We start from the raw sequence: 10,751 nt of genomic DNA on the forward strand, positions 1-10,751 counted from the left end.
TGCGACTATGACATTTTGCAATCCCAATTATTAAAGTGTTATCAACTAACTTTACTTCTCTTCCAAAATCCCCCTCTTATAGGTAGTTTTAAAGGCAATAAAGTTCATATGCGTCTCTATGTCCTAAGAAGAGTCTGGGCGCATAACTCTGTCCTAAGAAGAGTCTGGGCGCATAACTCAGTTTTTTATGTGACCATTTCTACCCGGACTCATTTTCTTCTCTTACATCACAATTTTCACAAAATTATACTGACTCGTAGAGTTGGAATACAATATCACTGTCTATTAATTAATCTTAGTATACAAGGTTGGTCGAAGTTAATATAAGCTGGGCATTTTTTTTGTTATTTTACCCGTATAATTGGTTTATGCTCTAAACATGCTCCTATAACCTTCAAATTCAATATGCATCGTGAATTCACGGTATAAGGCCATAACACTTGTAGACTCTCTTCAAATTCAGGGCATGAAAAGGAAGCTCTTATCGTCCTCTTTAATAGCTCTAAGATCACCAGCTTTGACTTGTATAGAAGCTCCACAAATCTTCATCTAAATTTTGAGGTCTTTTCCATATTTGAATCTCGTCCCCTCAGGCAATCTCAACCATTAGATGGCTTCGTGGCAGTTCCATATAGGCCTAGGTAGATTCTTTGGTTGTTAATTAAATATATGTACATTTCACATATTAGAGTTGAGATGACAAAGTTGGTCTAAGGTATTTTGTTTCTTTTAATGTTTTAGATCCCTAATCTATTTTCATGTGAACATTAATGTCTAGAATTTGACTATTAATGTTGGAGTTAGTCTAAGATGCCAAATTAAGGTTTTGGTTCGAAAGGACAGGAGTTCAAATCTCATTCTCAATAATAATTTTGAAAAGAGGTTTAATATTTTGATCCCTAAACCTTTATACAAAATATGGATGGATACATTTATCAATTTTAAAAATCAAAGTTGAGACTAGTCATGTTGGTCTAAGGTCTCCTTATATGGATTTAGCAATTATACTATCTTTTAACATCAAAGAATATGAACGGATTATTTTTTTTCAAGCAACAAAGTTGAGATGGCCGAGTTGGTCTAAGGCGCTAGATTAAGGTTCTGGTCCGAAAGGGCGTGGGTTCAAATCCCACTCTCAACATTCATTTTGAGAAATTTCTTGAGGGTCCTTGTTTGGATTTAGCAATTATATTATAATTATCTTTTAACCGAGGTTTAATATTTTGATCTCTAAACCTGTATAAAGAATACAGATGGATTAATTTTTTTTTTCAAGCATCAAAGTTGAGATGACTGAGTTGGTCTAAGGCGCTAATTATAGGTTTTGGACTATGAAAATTTTCTTGATGATCCTTATATGATTTACCAATTATATTATCTTTTAAATGAGGTTTAATATTTTGATCCCTAAACCTTGTTAAGAAATATGGATAGATTAATTTATCAATTTTAAGCATTAATGTTGAGGTGCTATTGTTTCAAAGTAATCAATTCCTATTCTTTATGATGAAGATTTTTTTATGAAGGAATCGAGACCTAAAGAGGTTTCTATTGAGCTGCCCAAAAATGTGGAATAGTAAGTAGTGGAAGAAGTTTGCCGAAGAAATCGAGGCCTTAAAAGCTCTATATTGGCCCAACCAATAATTCGTGCTATAAACAGATTCCTAACAAGACGTTCTGTATATGAGCCTCTTCAAACAAGACTCAAATTCTGGCAATCCAATCTACCACTTTTATAAAGAAATCAAGTGCCAAAAGTTACTGGATGAGGATAGGAGAGACCATTTACGGACATAGTTGGCAATGGGTGCATTGTCTCCTCCACTCTTTAGAAGAAGATGAACTAGCCACGTCACCCCCAAATCAAACATTCCATTAGTCTTTCTCTATACTTGTAGGAATTGCTTCAAAATAATCCAATAGCATAACTTAACCAAGATTTGCTTGGAAATTAAGTAATGTTTGATAAACCCATTACTTATGAGATATGACATCTTAAGGTTACACATGATTGAAATTCCATAGTCGTTGGATAATTTTAAAGAGCTAAACCAAGTAACATGACAAAATAATCATAATTCTTCTTTCTAATATACCTTCGATTTACGACCTAAATGACCTCCAAATTGAAATTTTATAAGAGGTCTTATTTCATAATTTATAAGGACTACGAAAAATTTTAAAACCATTGGATCGTGTGTGGGGATCTTAATGAATTTTAATGGTTTTAGAGGTTAACATGACTTATGCTTTATGGCCATAAACATTATAATACTACAAGTAAATGTTATTATGTGTTACAAGCAATATGTTACACCTTAGGTTAGCCCACAGACTTCCAAGTACTAAGATGATAACCCAAGGCCATGAATCGTCACGTAAGATTACCACATGTAATATAGACACAAATAATCAACTACTTGTCACAATCGCACTTTGATGGCAGCGGACTTGCGATTGTGCGGCACACACTTCCTAGCAACAAGTGAGTTAAGCCTATTCGTTCTTGCGTTGCCTACAGCCAAGCGACGTATAGTCGAGCCTTAGGTCCCGATTCAAGAAGAATATTTTAGAAAATTGAGCAGAGAAATTTTGAAAGAGAGTTTTGAAAGCAAGATTTGAGAAATTGAAATTGGTGTTATATGGGAATATAAGCAAAAGGCAACAACAACGGCTTACAGCATCTAATTATCAGGTAGGGAGAAGTTGACTGCATGCATGGCGACATGATCTGTTATGTAAAGAAGAAATGTCGGTTGCCCTCCATTTCTTTCTTTATGCAAGAAAAAGTTATAGGCACCTTTATTAGCATCTTGAATAAGGTAGATCTGAGCATGAGTTACATGTACCTACATTAACTATCTTATTTTTATTTTAGCTAAAATAAAGTTATTATCATACGCCTAACATGTCTAATATGTGTGAAAAACTTGAAAAATAGTTAACTAAAACGTTATCATGAACTAAAATATTCGTAGAATTCATTTTAAACTATTAATGATGTCAACAAACACAAATCGAATTAAAAATAATTTCAAAGTAATGCAAATTTCATAATCTAATCTATGGGTTACAACATTAAATGTAAATGCGACTACTCTAACTTTATTCTTATGGATTCCATAGAGATGTCGTCATCTGTATAAGGATGTCTTACATTTACTTGAAAAAAAGTAGCATGTCGCTTGAGTATTTAAAGAAATACGTAGTAAGTAGTTCCACTATTGGGGTTGGAAAATGCAATCACATGCAATCATGGTGAGACCTATCCTTTCATAAAATATCATGGCTTTAGTTTCTACTTTCTAGTCCGTGTAGAGTTGAATGGTAGTACTTCTCTATACATGACCCATGTGCGTGCACATGTACCCACTAGAGGGCTCGTAAATGTACCTCTAGGCCTGCCTATGGGCTAGTGTATACTCATACTGTTGAAAGCCAAGAGGGCTCGTAAATGTACCTCTAGGCCTGCCTATGGGCTAGTGTATACTCATACTGTTGAAAGCCATAGAAACAAAGGAGCGCACACAACATCTTGGTGTACATAATATCATAGTGTATGCGTTGTACTAATGATTAGAGAAGTATCCCGATGCGTGTGAAATAAAGTATGTTTGAGGTCGTGTATGCGTTGTACTAATGATTAGAGAAGTATCCCGATGCGTGTGAAATAAAGTATGTTTGAGGTCACATAGTTTCAAATCATGGTACATACTTACGAGGCAAATCATACCTCCATTCCTTTTCATGACATAACGTTTCTATTAGATATGCATACGTTCATTGGTATATCTTTTATGGTTAACATACATAACTTTTCAATATCCCATAGGCATAATATTAACATGCTAACATAGTATACATGATGTGACATATGGCGGATCATGCATCATATAACCTTCATATCATACCATAGTTCATATTATAGCATAACTCATATCATACCATAAAAAAATATGACATGTACAACGACCAAAAGGTACGTTGTAACAACTTTATTTTCGAGGAACTCGAGCCACGGACCGTTACCTTACTGACTTGAAAATAATTAGAAATACGTAAAATTTAAAACCTTTGAACTTGCATACATATAAGGAAATTAAGATTAAGTACGACATCGTTCGATAACACTTCATAAACTGAAAATCCACAATGCACACACAAAAGAAAATGACACAGGTAGTTCATAAAATCCAGTAATACAAACAAAACGTAGAGGGTTCGTAAGGAAAATATATCAATGGGGTACATGACACTAATCCAACCCAAAACTCCATAGCCCCCAGCTCGTGTGCGCCTCTGCCTCGACCGCTCCATCACGCCTCATGTGAAAGAAAGTCAAAGTAGTAGGAATGAGTATATAAAATACACTCAGTAAGCAACTTGCTGATAGTTCATATTTTGTTATTAAGTCTTATTGATCTTGTTCTTACGTTTGGTATTTTATTCTCTTTTGGGAATTTGTAGCCCTCGTATAGGCACTTCCTAGGCTACACCCTAGGTTTTCTCATTCTACTCTCTCTGCGTTCTTGGTTCTATCTAGACCCCCAGCCCTCAGAATATTTTTAAGTTCTTTTTGTCTTTGGGTTAGTCATTTCTACTAGTCTCACATCATCATCATATCTCAAAGTCCACGAGGCGCGACCTTCGGTACTCAAGGTTCATGCATTCTAGGAATCGACCAACTCTCAAGTGTACTACTGTGGACCCCAACCACCCGTGATAGGTTCACTTAAAGTAAACTAACTGGAAAACTTCCTATAAGTCCCCACAAAATACCATCTAAAATAATAGGCCAACTCTATAGTTATTCGAACCCCTGACAATCGAACCAAATTTACGATTAGGGATTAGTTGGTGAACCCCTAATCGTCTCTGTATAACCGCTAACTCATATGCATGAACAATAAATCTCGACCAACTCCAATGCATCAATTTAAACCCCTGTCACTTGTAACATGTTCACTCATTGAAAATTAACGGGCAAACTTCCTATAAGATTCCACAAGGTACCGTCAACAATAAAATGACCAGGTTTATAGTTATTTGGACCCCTGACAATAGAGTAAGGGTGACGATTAGGAGTTAGTTGGTGAACTTCTAATCATCCTCATATAACCATTAATATCAGAACATATGTGACAGAGACATAGTATAATGATCTAATCATGGAAACCTAGTCACAAATTTCAATCATAGGACAGTTCATATGAGCTTTAGTAACATACATAATCACATTCAATATGTGTCATCTCAACTCATTCTATATTCAAACATAGATAATCGATTTTACATGGCATGCTTTATATCATACTAAAAGCATGCTCTCAATTTCGGTAATATCATAACTCAATGGTTCATTCCTAGATAAACATGCACTATAACATTTAGTGTGCTCTTACATGCATCAACCAACTCATTTCATGCTCAAATTTCTAAGACATGCTACTCATATCATATTTTCATGCGTACTACGAGCATAGCTAAATCCAAGGTTCCAGGTGCCACTTACCTGGGAGGCATGACACTATTTGTTTGAGTTTGCGTCTTTCATGGGTTCCAAAATTTGTCAAACTCCTCAAATAATTCCTACATTGGTAAAAATGAGGAATACACTTGAAAATTATGCCAAAATTGGGTTTAAAACGCGAGAATTACACAGAAAGAGGGAAAAATCGGCCAAATTGGATTGAATTGGGCCGGACCGTCCCGAGCCGGATTGCTACCCAGGTCATGTGGGTTGCAAGTCCAGGTCGTGTGGGTCACAAGTCCGGGTCGTGCGGGTCGCAAGTCCGAGTCGGCATGTGCTAGGCATCGCGGGACACGCGCAGCCTTCCCCTACCCTTGTTTTTTTTTTCTCCTTCCCTCACCTTTGCAATCGATGACTCTTCACCTTTTGTTTTCCCTCTCGATTCTTTCCGACGGCTACTGCCCCCTCAAGTCTCGTAGATCTGTTCAAGGTTAACATCGCAAATGATTATCTTGTGCACGTTCGAGGGTTTCTTGAAAAGAAAAGAAAAACTTACGAAACCCTTACCCAAAACGTCTATAAACTCTAATTTGCACGTTCGAGACTCTTCACCTTTGCACATTCGAGGCTTAAGCCAAGGTCATTACGCTTCTTAATGCTAGTTTAACTAAACTCTAATTTACATATTTAAACTCTACTTTGTAGAATTATATGGTAATTGCTCACCTCATTTTTATAAAATAATCTAAAAACTTATCTCTAAATAATTTAAATTGTTTAAAAAATAGTTTAAAGTAATTCTAAAAAAAAAAATTATCTTGAAGAGTAAAAAATGATAGTAAAGGGTCTGAATCTATCACACCTGCATCAAATCAATCAAGTTATGGTGATCCAACCTAAATTCTTGCCAAAATAGGATGAAATAGAGCCATTTTAGTGATTTAGTAAACTAAGAGACCTCCTTTTATAGATGTAGAACAAATTTTTTTCCTTAATTCTCAGTCATTACCTTTAACTCCTCAAAGGTCGCCACAACACATTACCTTTAACTCCTCAAAGGTCGCCACAACACATCCTCGATTCTAATCCTATTGGTAAAGTTCAGATAGGAGGCTTGCGTACGTGCAAGGACACAATAGAAAGATATAAAATTATACTGACCCACTTTATAGTTTAAGTCCTAGTAGAGTTGGCAAGTCGCCTAATGGGTATGCGAGACGAAGTGGCTGACTTTGTTTTCCAGGGGACACCCAAAATTCTCTTAAGCTAATCTACAAATAAAAGATTTAGTGTTCGTGTGTCGTTAAATCATTAACGTCTTCTTATTCTCCTTCTTTTATTTTTCAATCTCTAAATTTACCTCCAAACTCATATTGTCAATGGATGACCCAAAATTTTATATTGAAACTTTTTACATGAATACGAAGATATAACTTATATTAAAATGTTTTATAGTGTTTTTTTAATTACTAAAGTTATTGTGATAACATTCACCGTATAGATTTTGTTATAGCTTTACTCTAGGCTATAAATAGATTTTGTTATAGCTTTACTCTAGGCTATAAATCTGACATCCAAGTAAAGAAGGGGTCCATGAATTAAGTGAGACCATGTGAGATCCCACTTTGCGTAGGAGAAGAAACATTTTTTATAAGGATGTGAATGTTAAATAAAAGGTATGCCTTATTTAGTTAGGTTTGTAAAATCATGGAATGGAGGAGCGTGATTGGAGGGGCCATTGTTTTGGCAATTTGGGCTAAGTGTTCGTCCACTTCTTCTTCTATTTTTGTATAATTGGTTTTTCTATTTTTGTAATTAGATTTGTTATTTAAACCGTTCAACTGAGGTAAAATAATATATCGAGTCTTCAATCTCAGCGAATCTCTCACTCTCTCTCCTTTTACTTCCGCTAATTTTTCCTTCGAAGAAACCTTCGGCCAATTTTTTCGTCGGCACTGTCTTTCGAATTGCCAGAGTCAACGAGTGGTATCAGAGCCTCGTTGAAGCGATCGGTAGTATACCATCACAGAAGAGCCAACTTATCAACAACCAAGTTGAATAGCTCAAGTGGTTAGAGCATCGACCTAACAACACACAGGTCTTAGGTTCGAGTAGAAGAAAATGCAAAGTGCAAAAATAAATACATCGTGGGTTGGGGTCCATCTCGAGCAGTTGCGGAAGGAGCTCCTCACGGAGGATGAATGGCTTGCACGCCTAAAGCTCCCCGCGACAACACCGACGAGAGCAACCTCCAACCCGTCAGCCTCTCGGCCAAGACCGAAGAGGTATCTTGGAGGTGGCACGCAAGGTACAGGCACTTAAACTTTCCTGCCCTAGAAAAGCTACAGAAGAAGGAGTTGGTGCACGGTTTGCCAGCAATCAAAGGCGTGAACAAGCTGTGCGACGGGTGCCTCATCGGTAAACAGAGGCGCACACCCTTTCCGTCTCGAACATCCTACCGAGCCGATGAGCCGTTGGAACTTGTACACGGCGATATCTGCGGGTCCATCAAGCCGGCGACCCCAGGCGGTAAGAGTCTCTTCCTCCTGTGTTAGTCGATGACAAAAGCCGCTTCATGTGGCTGACCGACCCCAGGCGGTAAGAGTCTCTTCCTCCTGTTAGTCGATGACAAAAGCCGCTTCATGTGGCTGACCCTGCTGCAAATGAAAAGTGAGGCGGCGAAGCGCATTAAAGCGCGAGCGAAGGCCGAATGTGAGAAGAAGATGTGAGTGCTGCGCACACAGACCGAGGCAGAGAATTCACCTCGGCAAGTTTCAGTAAGTACTGCAACGAGATCGGCACCTAACGGCGCCTTACTCTCCCCAACAGAACGGGCCGGGATGCCTATGAGATTCTGGGGAGAGGCGCAGTAATGATGGAGCGAAGGCCGAATGTGAGAAGAAGATGTGAGTGCTGCGCACACAGACCGAGGCGAGGCAGTAATGATGGCTGTCTATCTCCTCAATCGGTCACCAACCCGAAACCTCGACGGAAAGACGCCATATGAGGCGCCTTACAAGCTGGGTGCCTCATCAGTAAACAGAGGTACACACCCTTTCCGTCTCGAACATCCTACCGAGCCGATGAGCCGTTGGAACTTGTACACGGTGATATCTGCGGGTCCATCAAGCCGGCGACCCCAGGCGGTAAGAGTCTCTTCCTCCTGTTAGTCGATGACAAAAGCCGCTTCATGTGGCTGACCCTGCGGCGGCAGAGGCGGTTAAGCGCATTAAAGCGCGAGCGAAGGCCGAATGTGAGAAGAAGATGTAAAGCCGCTTCATGTGGCTGACCCTGCGGCGGCAGAGGCGGTTAAGCGCATTAAAGCGCGAGCGAAGGCCGAATGTGAGAAGAAGATGTGAGTGCTGCGCACAGACCGAGGCAGAGAATTCACCTCGGCAAGTTTCAGTAAGTACTGCAACGAGATCGGCACCTAACGGCGCCTTACTCCCCCGAACGGAGTGGTAGAGCGTCGAAATCAGACCATTGTCGGGACAGCGAGGTCATTGTTGGTGACGGCCGGGATGCCTGGGAGATTCTGGAGAGAGGCAGTAATGACGGCTGTATATCTCCTCAATCGGTTACCAACCCGAAACCTCGACGGAAAGACGCCATATGAGGCCTGGTACAATAAAAAACCAACAGTACATCATTTCCGCGTGTTTGGCTGCGTCGCATACATGAAGGTAACACGTCCCCACCTCGCCAAGCTCGATCCCAGGGGGCTGAAGGTCGTCTTCATCGGCTACGAACCCGGGAGCAAGGCGTACAGACTCTATGATTCTGTAAGGGGGTGAGCTCATGTGTTTCGCAACGTCGTCTTCGACGAAAGCACCTTGGTAGTGGAATGACATGATCAAGGCAGACCGTAATCCAAATCAATTCACGGTGGAGTACCTCGTCACCGAGCTTGAAGAAGGAGGAGCCCAGCATTAGGAGACGTCACCGCCGCCAGCAGGTGCACCACCTGAACCAGTGGAATTCGCAACACCACGGACTGCGGATTCGACGCTGGATGCCGATCACGATACTGATCTGGAGGCCAGGTACCAGAGGATGGATGACCTAGTGGGTGGAGGTGAACCACCTAGACTGGCAGCGCGTGAGCTCGAAGAAGTAGCCGAACTACATGCCATCAGTGCCAGATGAACCGAACACCTTCGCTGAAGCAGAAAAGAACCCGTGCTGGCTGAAGGCAATGCAGGAGGAGATGACATCCATCATCGAGAACCAGACGTGGAGTCTGGAGGATATGCCGCCGGGACACCAAGCCATAGGGATCAAATGGGTCTCCGTTTGGTGGCGAAGGGCTACGTCCAGAAGCAAGGAGTGGACTTTGAAGAGGTATTTGCGCCAGTAGCAAGGTTAGAATCCGTTCGCTTCTTGCTAGCAATTGCGGCACATTACTCTTGGGAGGTTCACCATATGGACGTAAAGTCTGCTTTCCTTAACGGAGAGTTGAAGGAGACCGTCTATGTTCGACAACCACCTGGCTTCCTGGACAACGACAACCCTAATAAGGTACGGCGCTGGCACAAAGCACTCTACGGGCTTCGACAAGTCCCACGAGCCTGGAACGCGAAGCTCGACAGTACCCTACTGTCACTGAAATTCAAACGTTGTGACTCTGAGCATGGCATGTACACGCACGGCCACGACAAGAAGCGACTGATCGTGGGAGTGTACGTCGACGACCTCATAATCACTGGAGACGACGTGGGAGTCCTCGGAAGGTTTAAGAAGCAGATGTCAAAAAACTTCGAGATGAGCGATCTCGGCATGCTCAGCTACTACCTCGGCATGGAAGTGCAACAAAACTCTTCTGGCATCTCCATCTGCCAAAGTGCATACGCGAAGAAGCTGCTGGACACAACTGAGCTTGTGGACAGTAATCCTACCAGGACGCCAATGGAGGCCCGACTCCAACTAAGGAAGGCCGGCACTACGACGACAGTCGACTCCACCAATTACCGCAGCATTGTCGGGAGTCTGCGCTATCTGGTAAACTCTCGTCCTGATCTTGCTTATTCTGTTGGATATGTGAGCAGGTTTATGGAAGCACCTAGGGAGGAGCATCTAGTGGCTGTCAAGCGCATCCTGCGCTATGTAGCCGGAACAAGAGGCTGGGGCGTAAGATACTGCACAGGGAGCGGAAAGGAGAAACTCAAGCTAGTCGGCTACAGTGATAGTGACATGGCCGGTGACGTTGATGATCGTAAGAGCACCAGCGGAATGATCTACTTTCTCTCAGGCGGCGCGATCTGCTGGCAATCAACAAAACAGA

General features: G+C 41.1%; 1 non-coding gene across 1 annotated transcript; it reads left to right on the forward strand.

Annotated features, from left to right (window-relative positions):
* Window positions 1-1,060: 1,060 nt before the first annotated feature.
* Window positions 1,061-1,141, forward strand: TRNAL-AAG. Its single transcript has one exon. It is a non-coding gene; the product is annotated as a tRNA-Leu (tRNA).
* Window positions 1,142-10,751: the final 9,610 nt, after the last annotated feature.

This window comes from Cucurbita moschata, unplaced genomic scaffold (genome assembly GCF_002738365.1).
Source record: "Cucurbita moschata cultivar Rifu unplaced genomic scaffold, Cmos_1.0 Cmo_Scf00119, whole genome shotgun sequence".
NCBI lineage: Eukaryota > Viridiplantae > Streptophyta > Magnoliopsida > Cucurbitales > Cucurbitaceae > Cucurbita > Cucurbita moschata.